The 18,218-nt window shown below is 46.2% G+C and overlaps 1 long non-coding RNA gene across 1 annotated transcript; it reads left to right on the forward strand.

Annotated features, from left to right (window-relative positions):
- The first annotated feature begins 7,489 nt into the window (after positions 1-7,489).
- LOC142435547 (uncharacterized) lies at positions 7,490-12,056 on the forward strand. The gene is made up of 3 exons (XR_012781572.1): positions 7,490-7,564; positions 9,901-10,011; positions 11,955-12,056. It is a non-coding gene; the product is annotated as an uncharacterized LOC142435547 (long non-coding RNA).
- The last annotated feature ends 6,162 nt before the right edge of the window (positions 12,057-18,218 follow it).

Here is an 18,218-nt window from a genome sequence, read left to right on the forward strand (position 1 = left end):
ACAAAAGGTCTAGAAAAAGGTAGTATATTATTCCATACAGCTAATACTTGAATAAGAATGTAAATTATACAAAGCTAGATTATGTTATAAGGGTGTTGAAATATTACTTAAAAAATAAGACGTTGTACCTGACAAAACCCAATAAAACTGTTTTGTAGGGCGTTTCCCTGTTGCTTCTTGATTGGCTTCCTCGTTTGCAATATCCTTTGGGCATCATCAGCTGTGTGATTGATCCTGAAGCATTTTTCACAGGAGTAGGAGGATCCCTCTCCTTTAGGGGAGGCCATTCAGACAAGAGTCGTAGTGTTTGACAGATTAGAGACAGTTCAGTGACTTCTCTTCTCTGGACGTATCCTGTTCACCTTTGGAAAACCGTCTGCTTCTGTTGAACTTACAGCCATTGTTTGAACGTGAATTTTAGCTCTTTGGAAACTCTCAGGAATGGCATAATGCACTCATCATATCCAGTGGGATTTGGGGGGAAACGCAAAGCTGAACAGATGAATAGTGTGTCCCTCACTTGCTCTTCACGTTCTATGTTTGTTTACTGAAGCGACAAATACAACGGAATAAAAACGTTGTATTTCATCAAAAGTACAACGAGTTCTATGAAATGAGTGAATTAACATTGCATGCATAGCTCCCTCTACTTTTTGACAACTGTGGTTGCAATTAACATTATTGCTACACACACTTAGAATATCTTAGACACAAATCCAAGCTCACGCGACTAAAGTCTCAGTCAACAGAGGACAGTGAAAATCAGTCCGTTCTCTCTGGAAGTGACGTGTTCTGTGCTGGAAGAATCCCTTATCTGGTCCGGTTCACATCTAAGTCCATCGATGTTAAAATTTTTCAGGAATCATTCCAGACCCCAAAATATTAAAGGACATTTTTTTAAATTCAACTTAAATTTCTCTGTCAAAAACCAACAGCACTGCAATAAGAACAGATACATTGTGGCCGAGTCGATTCCAACGCATCCTGAACCCATGGGACACAATGGGACTGCTCCATAGATTCTCCAATTCTGCAGTGTCTTTCATGGAAGTGTAATGGCACATCTTTCTCCAGGGGAAGCCCAGGGAGTTTCAAACCTTTGAGTTTCAGGCGAGGGCCCAAGCACTATCACCACGTGGTGTTTGTACACAAAGATACGGAATGCATGAAACGACAGTGGAGTTCAGGGTAGAGCATGAGTAGACTCCAGCCAGGCATGTTGAACATAGTACATAACAAGTACCCACATGGGCAGATGTTAGGATTTTCCCTGTTGACATGTAGGGAGAATAGAAAGGACCCCAGGAAAGCATGTGACGCCATTGATTCTGCTATCCTGCAGAGAGTGTGCATGCTGCTAATAGTAGCCCTGGGGTTGGCCATGTCCCCTGATTCATTGTTTGCTCCCCAAATTCCTTCACCTTCCTCATTTCCACCCAACCCGACCCACACATCCCCTATCAATCCTGGCATCCATTATTATCTGTATGCACGCACTCCTTCTGTGCTTCACAAACTCCGAAAACCACCAGAAACCATGCAAGACACAATGGAAAGAAAATGGCAAGGATAAAAAATGATAGCTTTAAAATTAAAATTACATATCACGATTAACAAAGATAAGACCAACCGCAGTATTTTAAAATTCAGGGGAGCAATTTTTTCTGATAGAATATGCAAGAGACACTTGCTCCTAGAACCCATTCACATCGGGTCAGTGGAGAGGCCAGGTGACCAAGTGTCAAGATCGATCCACATACATGAGATTCCAATGATCTCTTTCTGATGGTCAGGCTGCTTGAGACTCTTGCCTGTGCCTGGTGTGGGTAGGCCCGTGGCTTACTCTAACTAGCAGAAGCAAACATTTTGAGAGAGAACGATGTCAGGAGGCTCATGCGGGAGCACTATGAAAGAGATGGAAAAAACAATCCATAACTTATCAAGGGTTTGTGAGAGCGGGCTGGCGGGGAGGGGAAAGGAAAGAAATGGGGAGCTGATAATCGGGGGTTTCGAGTGAAAAGAGAATGCTTTGAAAATGTTGATGTCAGCACCCGCATATGTGCAAATGTGCTCGACACATTGGAGGAATGTCTGCATTGCAATAAGGGATGTAAGAGCCCCCAATAAAAGTATTTTTTAAAATAAATGATTAAAAAATAAATGAAATGACTAACTTAAAAAAAAATGGTGCAGGACAGATCGAACTGATAGATCACAGGGATGTTTTATAGCCCGTTCACACCAACCATGGAAAAATACTTATCAGAAACACAAGCACACATGCACTGAGACACACGCAGAGATACTCTGAAATCAGAGACCGAGAACAAGCACAGAGTCCTGAGACAGGAACACAAAAGCAAACACCTAAAACCCAAGGCCCACAGTGTCGAAGAACAAGGGACTTCTGTGTCTGGAGCTGCCCTCAGTACTCTTGCTAGGGTGTCACAGTCCAACCTGCCCGTTTCCTTGTTTGTCCAGCCCTGAGCGCATCCAGAAGTGCTTCTGGACATTAGAAAGGTCACAGAAACTCAAAGGCATTGAATAATCCTCTTTTTCATGGTTCCTGCCTGCCTCATATCAAAGCGCTACTCAGAAAACATGCATGGGTCTTCATGCAGCTGATCATGACTCACGGCAAGCCCGCAGGACAGAGTGCAGCTGCCCCCGGAGGTTCCAAAGATGCCAGCGTGACGGGAGTCGCTGCTGCGTCCATACGTTGGGTCCTTATGTCATCTGGAATTACAACCCGGATGAAAACTACCCAGATTGGGGACCTGGTGTTGGTTGGAATAAGTAGGGACATTGTCAGAGGGTAAAGCACAATCTTCTCAGTCGTGAAATACGGGAGACCTTGCAGCATGACAGACATAGGTGGACGACTGCTGGACATACTGCCCAGATGACAACGGAAAGATTGGAGGTTCAGCTGCACACGGGGCCCATCGGAAGAAGTTCCGGGAGATGCAACCCCGAAGGCTGAAATCCTTGATCTTCGTCAGCAAGTGCTTCAAGTTCTCCTCACTTTCAGGAAGTAGGGTGGTGTCGCCTGCATATTGCAGGTTGTTGATAAGCCTTGCTCCAATCTGGATGTCACAGTCTTCTTCATAGAAGCCATTTTCTGATCACTCGCTCAGCAAACACACTGAGCCAGTAGGGGGAAAGCATATACCTCTGCTGCACTTGTCTTGATTTTAAACCATGCAGTGTGTCCTTGCTCTGTCTGCACAACTGCCTCCTGATCCGTATGCAGCTCTGTGGGAGCACGATGGAATGTTGTGGAATCCTCATTCTTCTCACACCTGTTGATATTTTGTGATGGTCCCCATGGTCCAGTGCCTTTGCAAAGTCAACAAAACACAAGCAGAGTCGTTTCTGATGCTTCTGCTTTGAGTCAAGATTGGTCTGATATCAACCATGGTATCTCTTGTTCCACGTTCTTTTTTGAATCCAGCCTGACCCTCTGGCAACTCCCTGTCGATGGGTTGTTCCAACCGATGTTTGAGCATCTTCAGCAAAGCGTCCCTTGCACGTGATGTCCCTGCTGTTGTTCCCTAGTGTGGGCACGTTTTGGGGTCACTGTTCTTTGGAATGAACACAAATGTGGGTCCCTGCCAGTCTGCTATCCAAGTATTTGTCTCCCAAATGTCCTGACAACAATTGAGGGTGTCCCACCAATTCCTGGTGTTTTTTATTATTCTGTTCAGTTCACTTTGAACCTCTTCCTCCAGCACCATTGGCTCTTGCTCATATGCAACCCCTGAAAGGGAGGAGTGAGAACGAGTTGTTTTTGGTACAGAGCTGTGTATTTTTCCATCTTCTTTTGCTGTTGTTGTTGTTGGTGGTGGCAGGGGGTGATGGTGTGTGTGTGTTTCTTAAGAGCTAAAATATCGTGCGGGGGTATTTATAGGGATCTACTTCAGGTTCTTGGCTGCATGTCTAGAGATTGTGTGTTCAAGTCCACCCAGGTGGCCATGCATAACAAGGCCAGACACATTCCCTCTGTGAAACCAGAATTTTGAAACCTCTGAGAAGTGCAAGTGAAATCCTGACACAGTGAGGTCCCCTGCTGTGAGGCCTGTTCAAGTGTAAGACATCGTCCATGTTTGGCCAGGAGCGTAGCTGATAGTCCAGGCGAGGTCTTTCCACTTTGGGAAGCATCGAGCCGCTCACTTCCTTCTAGGGAATGCTCTGATGGACCCAACCGCAGTCAAGCAGACAACACTGGACGACCAGGAGAAGAAGTACAGCTATTTTGGAAAAGTATGGTCACAAGGCTCCTTTGAAGCCCAGAGAGTAAAACTTGGTCTCACCTACGTCGGGCATGTTCTCAGGGGGGACCAGGCGTACAGAAGGACGTAATTTCCTGGTAAAGTTTAGCGTCATTTAAAGAGAGGAAGACCCTGCAGGAGATGGATGAACTCTGTGGCTGTAACAATGGAACCAAACATAACCACGATGGTGAGGGTGGCACGTGATTCTCCTTGACACATTGTTTCAATGTGTCCGGTTCCTGCTGTCCCCCGAAAGGTCAATTTTCCATCTCCACTCAACCTTCTCTAAGCTTCTCGGAAGATTAGTCTCCTGCGTGCCAGTCCCCAAGGCCAGGGAAGGGCTCACCTGCCAAGCCGGATATGATGCTGAGACTTTCTATTAGGCATGGTTTTTTGACTGAGGACAATCGGTTCCTTGCATCAGAAATGATATAAAAGTGCAGTCATGTTCAGGGCGTCTCACCTGCAATCTGACCTGAGCTGCTGTCACGAAGGGACCAACGATGACCTTCAGCATGAAGACCCTGCTCTTGACGCTGGTCCTTGGTCTGGTTTGTGCCGAATCAGAACCACAGTCTGGGACTGAGGTGTCACCTGAGGTAAAATGCAGAAGGTGGAAAGGAGTGTCTGTGTGTGTGTGTGTGTGTGTGTGTGTGTGTGTGTGTGTGTGTGAATGTTCGTCTAGATGAGTTTGTATCAGAGTCTATATGCAGTTTAGTCAACCCATGCATGTGTCCCTAAAGCCATGCTGCTGTCTGACAGCTCTCCATGATTCCCCACTCTGCTTGTCTCAGGGAGAAAGAGAGGCTGTCTGTTTCCATGAAGATGGAGCGTCTCAGAGGTCCTATAATGGGTTGCCAAGAGGCAGCCGCTCCTCTGTGTCAGTGGGTTGGGTTGTGGGTTTGTCTCACAGTGAAGAGACTCAGTGATCCCCGTGGTTACTTCAGGTATCAGAGCCAACTCCACAACCACGGTTTTGCTTCTGCTTCCTTTGGATTCCAATCCTTTGGATTTTATTTCCTTGGTGTTGGGTGACGCTGTGGTTGCTCTATCAAGAGGCACTCTGAGCTCCGGTTGATGGCTGCATTGTGGGCCTGGGTTCACTTTGCTTTTGTCAACAAGATCAGACCCATTCCTTGTTTTCCCTCTGAAGTGGGTGGATTACAGGACTCACGTTTCTTATGAACACCTTGCAGATGACAGGGATATGGTACAACACGTATGTAGCAGCGACTAACAAGGAGAAGACCCAGGTGGGCGGACCCCTGCTGGCATACCTCCGTCACATCATTGTTTCTCAAGACGGCAACTCAGTGTCCTTTGATTTTTATATCAAGTAAGTAAAATCTACCTAAAGTGACCCAATGAAAATCCAAGCAAATAACCCGCATCCAATCTCAGGTTTGCAAATGAGAAGATGGAAAGACCACAGGTTGGCTCTTTGTTAGTCTTGAACATTACATCTTTGCTCTTCAGCATGTTGAAGGGTTCTTGTGCAGCAGTTGACCCAGTGCAGCACATTATGTCATCTCTGCACTGATTCCATGCACACCGGGATCGCTTCTCTTGAGCCACGAGGTCAACCTCTAGTGGTGCGGTGGTGAAGATTGGGGTTTTCTGTACCTTGACTTCTTCCGCATGTTGAACCCTTACTGGAGGTACCAGTCTTTGCTTTTCCAGTGCCCCAAGTCCTCTTTGTTGCAGCAAGCCAGGTTGCGTTACCTGAGTATTGTGGGTTCGGTTTGAACCTTCCTCTAATCCTGGTGACATGTTCTCCTTCATAGAGCCCAGGTTTTGTATTATGTCCTTAGTGTGCAGATTCAATGAGTAGCCTAAAGGCTTTAACCCTGAAACACGCCTTTCCTGATTGTATTTTAATGTAAAAAGTATTGTACAATGAGACCAAGACGATTACAAGATACAGACACAATATCCAGCTGAGGGAGGCCATGAGGATGAGTTCAAATAACATCCAAGGAGTCACAGTTGGGAAGCTGCACAGATAGAGCAGGGAACAAGGAAGTATCCCAAATTCCTGGCCTGGGGTGGGGGTGGGGACAAATCAATACATCACAATTAGAGTGGAAACTGTAGACGCAGGAACAGGTCCACTGCTGGTGGGGCGGGCGGGAGGTACTTTATGTTTGAATGGTTCACAAGATTGATCTGGACTCTTCTGACCAAAATAGGCAGGTGAGAGTGATAGGACCTGACTCTTGATCATGTGACCCCATGCACTGTGTTCAGTGTGGTCCCCTCCATGAAGGATGCACTCAGCAAGAGCTAAGAGACACATCCCCTCGCTGCATCCCTTCCAGATTTTACACCTGTCAGTGTCACCTTGTTCTGCCTGAAGGACTTCCTGTTGGTTGATGTACAAGTTCTGCACGAGCACAATACAGTGCTCTGGAATTCCCATTCTTTGCAAAGATGCTCATAGTCTGTTGTGATGCACTGAGTTGAATTGCTTTGCATCGTCAGTGAAACAGAAATAAGCATCTTCCTGGTACTCTCTCGCGTTAACCTGATGTCAGTGATGATGATACTCCTCCCATCGTCTCCTCTGAATCTGGCTGGAATTTTTGGTAGCTCCCTGTTGATGCCGTGCTTGCAATCGCTTTTAAATTGTCTTGCAAACAAAAACAAAACACACACCTTACTTGCAGGTGACATTAAAGGTGGTGGTCGTTAAAGTCCACATTCTGCTGAGTCCCTTCTCTTTGAAGTCCTTCCACATGTACCTCTCTTTCAGTCAGGTGGGCAGGGGTTGACCTGGGTCCATCTCTGTGCCTTAACCCTTCAAGCAAATATCCCCGGAAGTCTTGTTTAAAATCAGATCGCTGTGTTTCGTTTCACTGATGAGGAATGCCTGCTTTGAACAGGGCTCCTGTTGAAGAATTGCCTTTATGTGATCAAACTGGACAGAGAACCCGGGAGGGTTTCCTAGGAAACTTAGGGGGCACTGGCTTTATGCTCCTGAGGAATGAGCAATGCAGGGCAGGAAGGGAAGAATGCTTACACAACTCCAAGGAGGCCCCCTGTGTCTACATACCTTATGCACAGGAATCCAGGAATCGCTGTGCCTTCTTTCCTCTCTATTCTCAATAACGCACTCGTAGAATAAATCCTAAAAATATAAAATATTTTAAGACCGCAGGGGAATATGTTGAGAAGAACATGAGAACTAAAGAAAAATTTGCTGCCTTGTTTGTTTTTCAGGGTTGATGGCCAATGCCACCAGATTTTATTAACGGGGAAAAGAACAGCAGAGGGTCATTTCCAAGTCGACTGTGAGTACCTTGTCCCCAGAGGTCTGGAATTCATGAGAGCCCCTGCTGCTTATTGCAAATGCCCTCAGAGGCTAGTTCCTTGCATTTGAGCTCAGTGTCAGGTCAATAGTCACCATCTCAGCTCTATACACCAGTACTGATTGAGGAAACCCTCGCTCCTGGAACTTCCATGCATTTCAGAGTAGAGGTGCACACGTGGAGCTTCCAAAGCCTGGTGTTCATTTTATTTCTCCTCTTTGTGGATTACAACGCCTTCCTTGTGCAGGGTCCTGCTTAGACTTGAACCCCAATCTTCAGGTAGCAGTGCTCATCCAATGCACCATGGCATCACTCTAATGCATGGAAGCAAACATGCTCAAGGTTTACAGCTAAAGAAGGCACTGAAGCCCAGTCACGTGTGTGCTAATTTCCATGGAGAAAATGAACACACGGTGACCCACTGCAAGCTCCCAGTCTGATGGCAATCCACAGTGAGTGAGTTTAGAACAGATGACAGGAAGCCACCATTACGCATCCTGTGCAGCTTAGAGAGGCGATAGATTTAACAGCCCCCAAAGCACAGATGAACAGATCAGGGTCAGGAGGAGGAAGACAGGTAGGCAGTGGTGAGTTTGGGTGTTTACTCTCATCAATGTTGTAGACTTTGCTCAGCTGTAAAGGTCTACCACCTACGTGTCAGTGTGCCCCACTTGCACGGCTTGCCCGTTGCTGTCCTGCTGGAAGCTTTGCCACCGAGATTTCAAACACCAGCAGGGTCATCTGTGGTGGACAGAAGAACTTCCAGGTGAAGGCAGAGCAGAAAGGAAGGTCTGCTGAGCATCCTCTGAAATCAGCCACTGGAATTGACTTGCATTCAAAAAGAGCGTTGTCCCGCTTGTTGCTTCTGGATTATCATCAGGAGGGAAGGAGAGCTGGAGGACATAATTTTGGGATGAAGTAGAGGCACAGCGATAGTAAGGGAAACCCTGGTGGGATGGATTGACATCATTCCGGCAAGGATTGACTTGAGCATATCAAGAAATTGTGAAGATGGTGTAGGGTAAAGCCCTAGTTCACTCTGTTGTACATGATCCTACCTTGATTTAAGACCATTAGATCTACTCTATCCATCTATCCCTAGATCCATCTACGTATCTGCCCATCCATACAACCAACCCCTCGTATGTTTACTTATCCACATATAGCTACCTATCCATCAAACCTTCAGTTCATGCATTCGTCTACCCAACCATGCATGATCCAACTGTTCAACTTCTATCTATCTATCTACCTATCTATTCATCATCTATCCATTTATTTATCCATAATTAATCTATAGATATGTATCCATCTATCTATATATTCAAACATCTGTCTTTTTTTGCATCCATCTGTCCATTGATTTATCCATAATTTATATCTCTATATGTATCCATCTATCTATCCATTCATCCATCTATCTGTTTATCCATCCATCCATCCACCCAACAACGTATCAATCTAACCATCTACACATCCATCCAACCATCCATTCAGCCATCACATATTCATCTATCCATCATATAAATAACTACCTCTCCATGAAACCATCAATTCATGCATTAATCCACCTAACCATGTATAATGTACCCATTCACCATCTATCTATGAATCATTTATCTATTTGCTATTCATCCATCTACCCATCATTAGACTATATTCATGAATGCATCCAGCATCCATCCATCCACCCATAATTTATCTATCAGGTAGATTTTAACATTTTGTTTTAAATAATAACTTTCCTGGGAAACTGACACACTTTCCTTCCCATGATGTTAACAATCGGCTGTTACAAGGTCTGTGCACTCACGGCATGACTCTGTCTCACCACTCATTGTAAAATAGAAGTCTTGTGATTTAAGAAGCTTTGTTGCCGTCACCAAGCCCTTGTGGGGACGAGGGAGCCCTGGGGGCACAGGGGATGCACCTGGCAGGAGAGAGCCCATTTGAACCCTCAGCAGTTCTGAGGAACTCAGGACTGTCAGCCTGACCTATTACAGAGGGCAGATTTTCACCCCCCTGGTGCAATCCTACTCTCACACGCGGTGGCCGAGAATCTGAATCCACGTCGCAGCACCCAAGAGCAGCGAAGTTCTCTTGGCACTTAGACATCACTGGGGACACAGGCATCAGGATCAGCTGAAGGAGGTGCTGGTGGGTAAGGCAGCCATGCAGAGACCCAGGTCTCTCTGTGTTCTGAACAAAGTCCGTGAGATGTCGACGGCCCTGTAAGGAAGGACAGATCACCCAGGCCAAAGAAGGTACAGCCAACTGATTATCGAGAGGATTGAAATACTACTTTCTGTCTTTCACAGATTCAGGAGACAACAGCTTCTACTTTACGAATATCAGTGACAAGACCGTTTCTGTAGTTGTTTTCAACAAGGATGAAGCAGGCAACAGAACAAAATTGGTGGAAATCTTTTGTATGTATCCCAACAAGCTCTCTGGGGAGTTTCCAGTATTGACAGCCCGATATATTCCTGTGGAAGTGGGTCAACCTGTGGGATCTGAGTCTGTGGGTTTACGGGGCGAGGAGTAGTATGTTAGGTGTGGTGGAAAACACACCACAGAATGACTTGAGACCTGTGAGCTTCCATCCCTAAGATCCAATACGTGTTGCAGTGCAGTCCAAGAAGTCACTGACAGTGACCGTGTCCCCCAAGTGACCTGGTAGTTACGCTTCCATTTCAACTGACTGACTGTTTTAGGGGTATCACTGTCATCGTGTCAGCCCCCAACATCAACTGTGACACACACATGAGGGTTCCCAAGGTCAGATGCCACTCAGGGCGGCTGGTGCAGGATCAGACTTGAGCTGCTGCTCGGCACCCCACCTCTCGCTCAGGTTTCCGCTGACAATCTCTGTGTTCTCACACAACCCAACAAATCCCTTCTCGACCAACTCAGCAGAGGCACTGACAGGTGCTGTCTGACTCCCCCAGCACCTCGAACCAGAGACATTACAACTGGGTGGCTTTCGGGAGCAGAAATTTATTTTCTCAATGTTCGGGAAGATAGAAGTCTAGACTCCAAGTGTGAGCACCATAAACCAAATGACTCCCTTCTCTCATCTTCCTTAAGAACCGCCCACCTTCCACATGCAGACAGCTGTGGGAAACATCCTGGTTGAAGCGTGTGCGGCTCAGTGCTAAAAGAGACATCCTTGTTCCACCGCACTTTACAGTTTCCCATGCAGGATACTTGCTTATATTGTAGGGGCCTGATTTCTTACCTCTGCTCCCAGGAGCTTGGATTGTGGATCTGAGCAATATGAAACCTTTGGCAGCTCGGATCTTTACCCTGTTTACCATGCATGATGTGGTCTATGGATCCATCTGTGAGGATAGTTATTTGCTCTGCTCCGTTGATTCTATTGTTTATTTTGCTCAGTTCTAACCTAAAGTTGATATGAATCAGAAACGACTTGGTGGTTCCTAACCCCAACGGTGATCACTGTTAGGAAAGTTCTCTTTCTGAGCCCTGGATTCCGTGCTGTTCTTCATGTAACCTGTATGTGGTTTTGTTGGGTTTTATCGCATCTCTGCTTTCTTGCTGTGTTTGTGAGTTTTCGTCCCTTGAGTATCTCAAGAGATTGACTGAAGGCACATCCTTCACTCACACAACCTCACTCGCAGAACCCAGGACACTCATGTCCCAATGGGGCTCTAATCACAGGGATGGGACTTAGCCTGGACAACATGTATTTTCCATCCATAATAGATACACGTGAACCTTTTGAGGGGTAGACCCACATTGGCATGGCTGCAGAATGAATCTGGGGTACCCAGATTGATGAGTGAGGCTTTGTGGTCATTGTTGGATTTCTGTCACTGAGACTCACTTGGGACTGTGAAGTCATTAAGAAAACCTCAAAACCAAACCCTCACAGCCACAGAGTCGATGCTGACTCATAGCAACTCTACAGGACAGAGGACATGAGTTCTTTGTGTTTCCAGACAGTAACTCCATATAGGAGTAGAGTCCCATCTTTTTTATGTCAGAGCTGCTATTGGTGTTGAACTACTGACCCTGTGGATCACACCCAGCATATCCCTTGTATCCCCCCCAGGGCCCTCAAGGCATCCCCAGGAGTCCTTCATTGTCTCAGTAGAGCTTATCAAATAGCCACATAAACCAAACTCATTGCCACTGGCTTGCAGTGATTAGCAGCCCAGGTTGTTCCTCTTTGAAGGCTCAGGCTCCTCTGTCTTCATAAGGAGAAGCACAAGGAGGGGACTCTATTTGGACTCCACGAAATAGGACCCAGTGAGGCCCCCACAGTCGAGCTTTGTCATCTTGAAAGTGTGGTAGTTCTGACGGGCACTGATGCTTCTTCCTCTGGCCTTACACCCTCCGTGATATGCAGCAAGAGACGGTGAGGTCCCCAAGGAAGACTATGAAGCTTTTGTGGACGTGGTCAAAGAGAATGGCATCCCTGTAGAGAACATAGTGAATGCCATGGATTCAGGTAAAGTCACTCCTTCCCCCAACCCATAGAAAAAAAGTTTTGCCGGATTTTCCACTCCGAGGCTCGCCTCAGAGGATGGGGGGAGGGGGCTTTCCAATGTGCTCCTCAGGCTCATCTTTTTTGGAAATCTGTCACTTTAAGGGTGATCAATGGGGATGCACGACAATGACCAGCTGTTTGTTCATTTCATGTCTTCTCTTTCCTTCCTTGTCCTTCCCATTCTCTTTCAGATGACTGTCCTGGGAATATCAATTAGGTGACACTTCTGCCCTCTGATAGTCGTTTTTCCAGTAAGTAGGAGTTTAAAAACAATATCTGTAGTTACAATTTTGAGTCTCACTTGGGCTTTTCACAACTAGACACAGGAAACAGAGAAGCCTACTCTTACCCTTGACAGGCACACGCTCCTATGAGTTTGGGGTGTGTGAATTTCTCATGTGAACACCCACGCTCATCTTAACAATGTCTTTTCTCTGCACCCCTCTGCTACCTCCCCTCTATCCTCCTGGAAATGTCTAAACCAGTTCAGTGATGTTGTCCGTCTGTATGTTGTTGCATGTCTTAAAGAAGAAGTTGGCATCAAGAATGCAAACATCATCCCTTCTCCATGGCAACAGAATCATCATCAATCTGAAGATAAAAGCCTCTTTGCCCTCAAATCATACTTTCTCTCCCATGTCACGAATGCACGATCATTAATAAATGATTTTTCTTCCTGGCAATTACTTTGCTCTTTCAAGTTACTGATTCCTAACTGATTCCGTCCATTGAATCCATCTCTACTGATATGATCCTAAACTGCGTCAGTCTGAGTTGACCAGGAATAAATCCAGACACACTTAAATGTGTATGAGAGGGCTTTATACCAAAGAACAATTATATATTAAGAAACTAACCCAACCTGGTCCAGTTTAAGTCTGATATTAGCCCATATGTCTGATACGGATCCATAAATTCCTCTTCAGGCTCACACAGCACATGCAATGATGCGGAAAGCAGGAAGACCACAGGCCAGTGTGTGGAGTCTTGTAGAAGGCTCTCAGTGCTAGCGCGGTCTCCGTGTGGCTGCTCTAGCTCCAGGGCTCTGGCTTTCTTCAGCAGAGATTCATGTGGCTTGTCAACAGAATGTGAAGCAGGGAGTGTGTGTCCCGCCTCCTGTGAGGAAGACAGGACTTCCCAGAATCCTCGGTAGAAGGTCATCCCCACACAGAGGCCTCATTGGCTAGGACCTGATTGACAGACTAGACTCCATCCCTTCACTCCAATTGACAGAAGATGACGTAACTGCCATACAAGCCCTAACCGAATGCCGATTCGAATCCGTAGCCCTCCTGTAGGACAGGGCAGCAGGGCTCCATCGGGTTTCCCACACTCTATCTCTTTATGGAAGCAGACTATCGTAGGTTTCTCCCTAGAAGATAATGGTGGGTTTGACCTTTGACATTATGGTTAGGATCCAAGTGCTTTCACCCCGGTACTGCCAGGGCTCTTTAAAGAATAAACACACTGCCACAAAGTCAGTTCCCTCAAACAGCGACCCCCATGTAGGGATTCTGAAGCTCCCACGTTGATGGGAGCGGAGAGCCTCCTCTTTCTCCCTTGGAGAAGCTGGTGAGCTTGAACCATCGACCTTGCTGTTAGCAATCGATGCTTCCCAGGCGCCACTGCCAGAGTTCAAAGAACACATACGAACATATAATCCGCAGTGCACCAAAATATCTTTCCACGCAGATCTCCATGAAATGGTGTCTGTGACTAGATGAGAGTCCTCGTCATCGGAGTGAGCAGACTTTCTCCAGTGGTGGTCACGAGAGAGGGATACATGGGATGCCATGTCTGCTGAATCGCACCGTGAACCTTCTTTCTTTGTCTAGTTGCTGCTGTTTGGGGCCTGTGACCCATGTGACCAAGCAGAACTGCTCCACGGGATCCCCCAAGCCGTGATCTTTATGGGAAGAGATCGACCAGGTCATTCTCTTGTGGAGACTCGGGTGGATTTGAACCTCTGACCTTTGCAGTTAGCACCTGAGCACTTAATCAGTGGCTCCCCTTCAACACCGTGACACTCACTTCCAACAAGCTGATGCCAACTGTAGGGCGGGTCGAGCTACCACGTGGGCAGTTTCTGAGACTCACTGTTTACTGGAGAAGAGAAGCCTGTCCTTCTCCCTTGGAGTTGCCTGGGGTTCTGACTGTTCAACAACAACAACTAAATTCAAACCCAATGAAACAAAGAAAATCCAGCAAAACTAGAGGATGCAGCCAGGGCAATGCTCAGAGAAAAATTCATAACTCAATCATATCAAGTTATAAATTCACTATCATTATCTATTTCACAGCAGTTTCCTCTTCCTTGTACTCATTGTTTTTCATGCAATTATTAATTTTCTTTAAACGTGGGAAAATACACACAAGACATTCTCCAATTCAACGACGTCTCCATGTGTAATTCGGTGCCCTTGGCGATACCCTTGCACAACCTTTTCCCGAGCATTCCACCACCATTGACATAAATCCAAAGTCCCTGAAAGAGAAATTCTTCCTCCTTCCCCCATGGCATCATTCTACTTTGTACACGACAGCCTCCACTTCACAGTATTGGTTGGTCAGTTTGGCTTCCTGTGGTGGCTTGTGTTGTTGTGATGCTGGAAACTATGTCCCAGGCAGCAGTGGGGTTCACACATTCCCAGCTGCAGGAGAACTCATGCCTAAGGCTTTGTTGAGTCAGCAAACCGGTTGTTAAAATGGCCCTGGTAATCAGGGTTCTCTGTCAGGTGGATGTCTGGGCAGCCGCTCTGTGTAAAAGACACGAATTTATATTCCTTCCTCTGTTTGTTTGAAATCATTTTATTTGGGGGATAAGCTATAAGAATAGATCTTCCATCCATCCATCCATCCATTATCCATCCATCATCCATCATCCATCCATCCATCCATCCATCCATCATCCATCATCCATCCATCAATCCATCCATCCATCATCCATCATCCATCATCCATCCATCATCCATCATCCATCATCCATCCATCATCCATCATCCATTCATCCATCATCCATCCATCATCCATCCATCATCCATCCATCATCCATCCATCATCCATCCATTCATCCATCCATCCATCATCCATCATCCATCCATCATCCATCATCCATCATCCATCATCCATCCATCATCCATCATCCATCCATCATCCATCATCCATCCATCATCATCCATCATCCATCATCCATCCATCATCATCCATCATCCATCCATCATCCATCATCCATCATCCATCCATCATCCATCATCCATCATCCATCCATCATCCATCCATCATCCATCATCCATCATCCATCCATCATCCATCATCCATCCATCATCCATCATCCATCCATCCATCATCCATCATCCATCCATCATCCATCATCCATTCATCCATCATCCATCCATCCATCCATCCATCATCCATCCATCCATCATCCATCCATCCATCATCCATCATCCATCATCCATCATCCACCATCCATCATCCATCCATCCATCCATCCATCATCCATCATCCATTCATCCATCATCCATCCATCCATCATCCATCCATCCATCATCCATCCATCCATCCATCCATCATCCATCATCCATCATCCATCATCCATCCATCCATCCATCATCCATCATCCATCCATCCATCCATCATCCATTCATCCATCATCCATCCATCATCCATCCATCCATCATCCATCATCCATCATCCATCCATCATCCATCATCCATCCATCATCCATCCATCATCCATCCATCATCCATCCATTCATCCATCCATCCATCCTCCATCATCCATCCATCCATCCATCCATCATCCATCATCCATCATCCATCCATCATCCATCCATCCATCCATCCATCCATCATCCATCATCCATCATCCATCCATCATCCATCCATCCATCCATCATCCATCCATCATCCATCCATCCATCCATCCATCCATCCATCATCCATCATCCATCATCCATCCATCATCCATCATCCATCCATCATCCATCCATCATCCATCATCATCCATCATCCATCCATCATCCATCCATCATCCATCATCCATCATCCATCATCATCCATCCATCCATCATCCATCCATCATCCATCCATCATCCATCCATCCATCATCCATCCATCATCCATCATCCATCCATCATCCATCATCCATCCATCCATCATCCATCATCCATCATCCATCATCCATCATCCATCCATCCATCCATCCATCATCCATCATCCATTCATCCATCATCCATCCATCCATCATCCATCCATCCATCATCCATCCATCCATCATCCATCATCCATCATCCATCCATTCATCCATCCATCCATCATCCATCCATCCATCATCCATCATCCATCATCCATCCATTCATCCATCCATCCATCATCCATCATCCATCCATCCATCATCCATCCATCCATCCATCCATCATCCATCATCCATCCATCCATCATCCATCCATCATCCATCATCCACCCATCATCCATCATCCATCATCCATTCTTGATCCATCATCCATCCATCATCCATCCATCATCCATCCATCCATCCATCCATCATCCATCATCCATCATCCATCCATTCATCCATCCATCCATCATCCATCATCCATCCATCCATCATCCATCCATCATCCATCGTCCATCCATCCATCATCCATCCATCATCCATCCATCCATCCATCCATCCATCCATCCATCCATCATCCATCATCCATCATCCATCCATCATCCATCATCCATCATCCATCATCCATCCATCATCCATCATCCATCCATCATCCATCATCCATCATCCATCATCCATCCATCATCCATCATCCATCATCCATCCATCATCCATCATCCATCATCCATCCATCATCCATCCATCCATTATCCATCCATCATCCATCCATCATCCATCCATCATCCATCATCCATCCATCATCCATCATCCATCATCCATCATCCATCCATCATCCATCATCCATCCATCATCCATCATCCATCATCCATCCATCATCCATCATCCATCATCCATCCATCATCCATCCATCCATCATCCATCCATCATCCATCCATCATCCATCCATCATCCATCCATCATCCATCATCCATCCATCATCCATCATCCATCATCCATCCATCATCCATCATCCATCCATCATCCATCCATCATCCATCATCCATCATCCATCCATCATCCATCATCCATCCATCATCCATCATCCATCCATCCATCCATCCATCCATCATCCATCATCCATCCATCATCCATCATCCATCCATCATCCATCCACTGTGTCAAGCACATTTATACATTTGTTGCCATCATCATTTGCAACTCATTTGCTCTCTACTTGACCACTTGGTATCAGCTCCTAATTTCTCCCCCCTCCTTCCCCCATCCTTCCTCTTGAGCCATTGATTATGTAAAAAAAAATTTTTTTTTCATGACTTACACCAATAGCTATCTCCCTCCACCCACTTTTCTGCTGTCTGTCCCCCTGAGAGGGAGTATTATGTTGGTCATTGTGGTTGGTTCCCCCTTTCTCACCCTCCCTCCCCCACCCCCTCCTGGTATTACTACTCTTATTGTTGGTGCTGAGGAGTTTATCTGTCCTGGACTCCCTGTGTTTCCAGCTCTTATCTGTAGCAGTGTGCATGCTCCGGTCTAGCTGGCTTTGTAAGGTAGAGTTGAGGTCATGATATTTGGGGGGAGGATGCATTAAAGAACTCGAGGAAAGTTGCATGTTTCATGGGTGCTACACTGCACCCTGACTGACTCTTCTCTTCCTTGTGACACTTTTGTAAGAAACTGTCCAATTGTCTAAAGGTGGGCTTTGGGTCTCCACTCTGCCCTCCCCCTCATTCACATCAATCCTATTTAGCTTATCTGTACCAGTGCACACCCTCTGGTCTAGCCAGGTTTGTGAAGTAGAATTGGGGTCATGACAGTGGGGTGTGGGGGGAAGTATTGAAGAACTAGAGGAAAGACGTGAGTTTCGTTAGTGCTACACTGCACCCCGACTGGCTTGTCTCCTCCCCATGACCCTTCTGTGAGTGGATGTCCAATTGTCTACAGATGGGCTTTGGGACTCCACTCCACACACACCCTCATTCTCAAAGATATGCTTTTTTTTGTTCTGGGTCA

Source organism: Tenrec ecaudatus, chromosome Y, assembly GCF_050624435.1.
Source record: "Tenrec ecaudatus isolate mTenEca1 chromosome Y, mTenEca1.hap1, whole genome shotgun sequence".
NCBI classification, from domain to species: domain Eukaryota; kingdom Metazoa; phylum Chordata; class Mammalia; order Afrosoricida; family Tenrecidae; genus Tenrec; species Tenrec ecaudatus.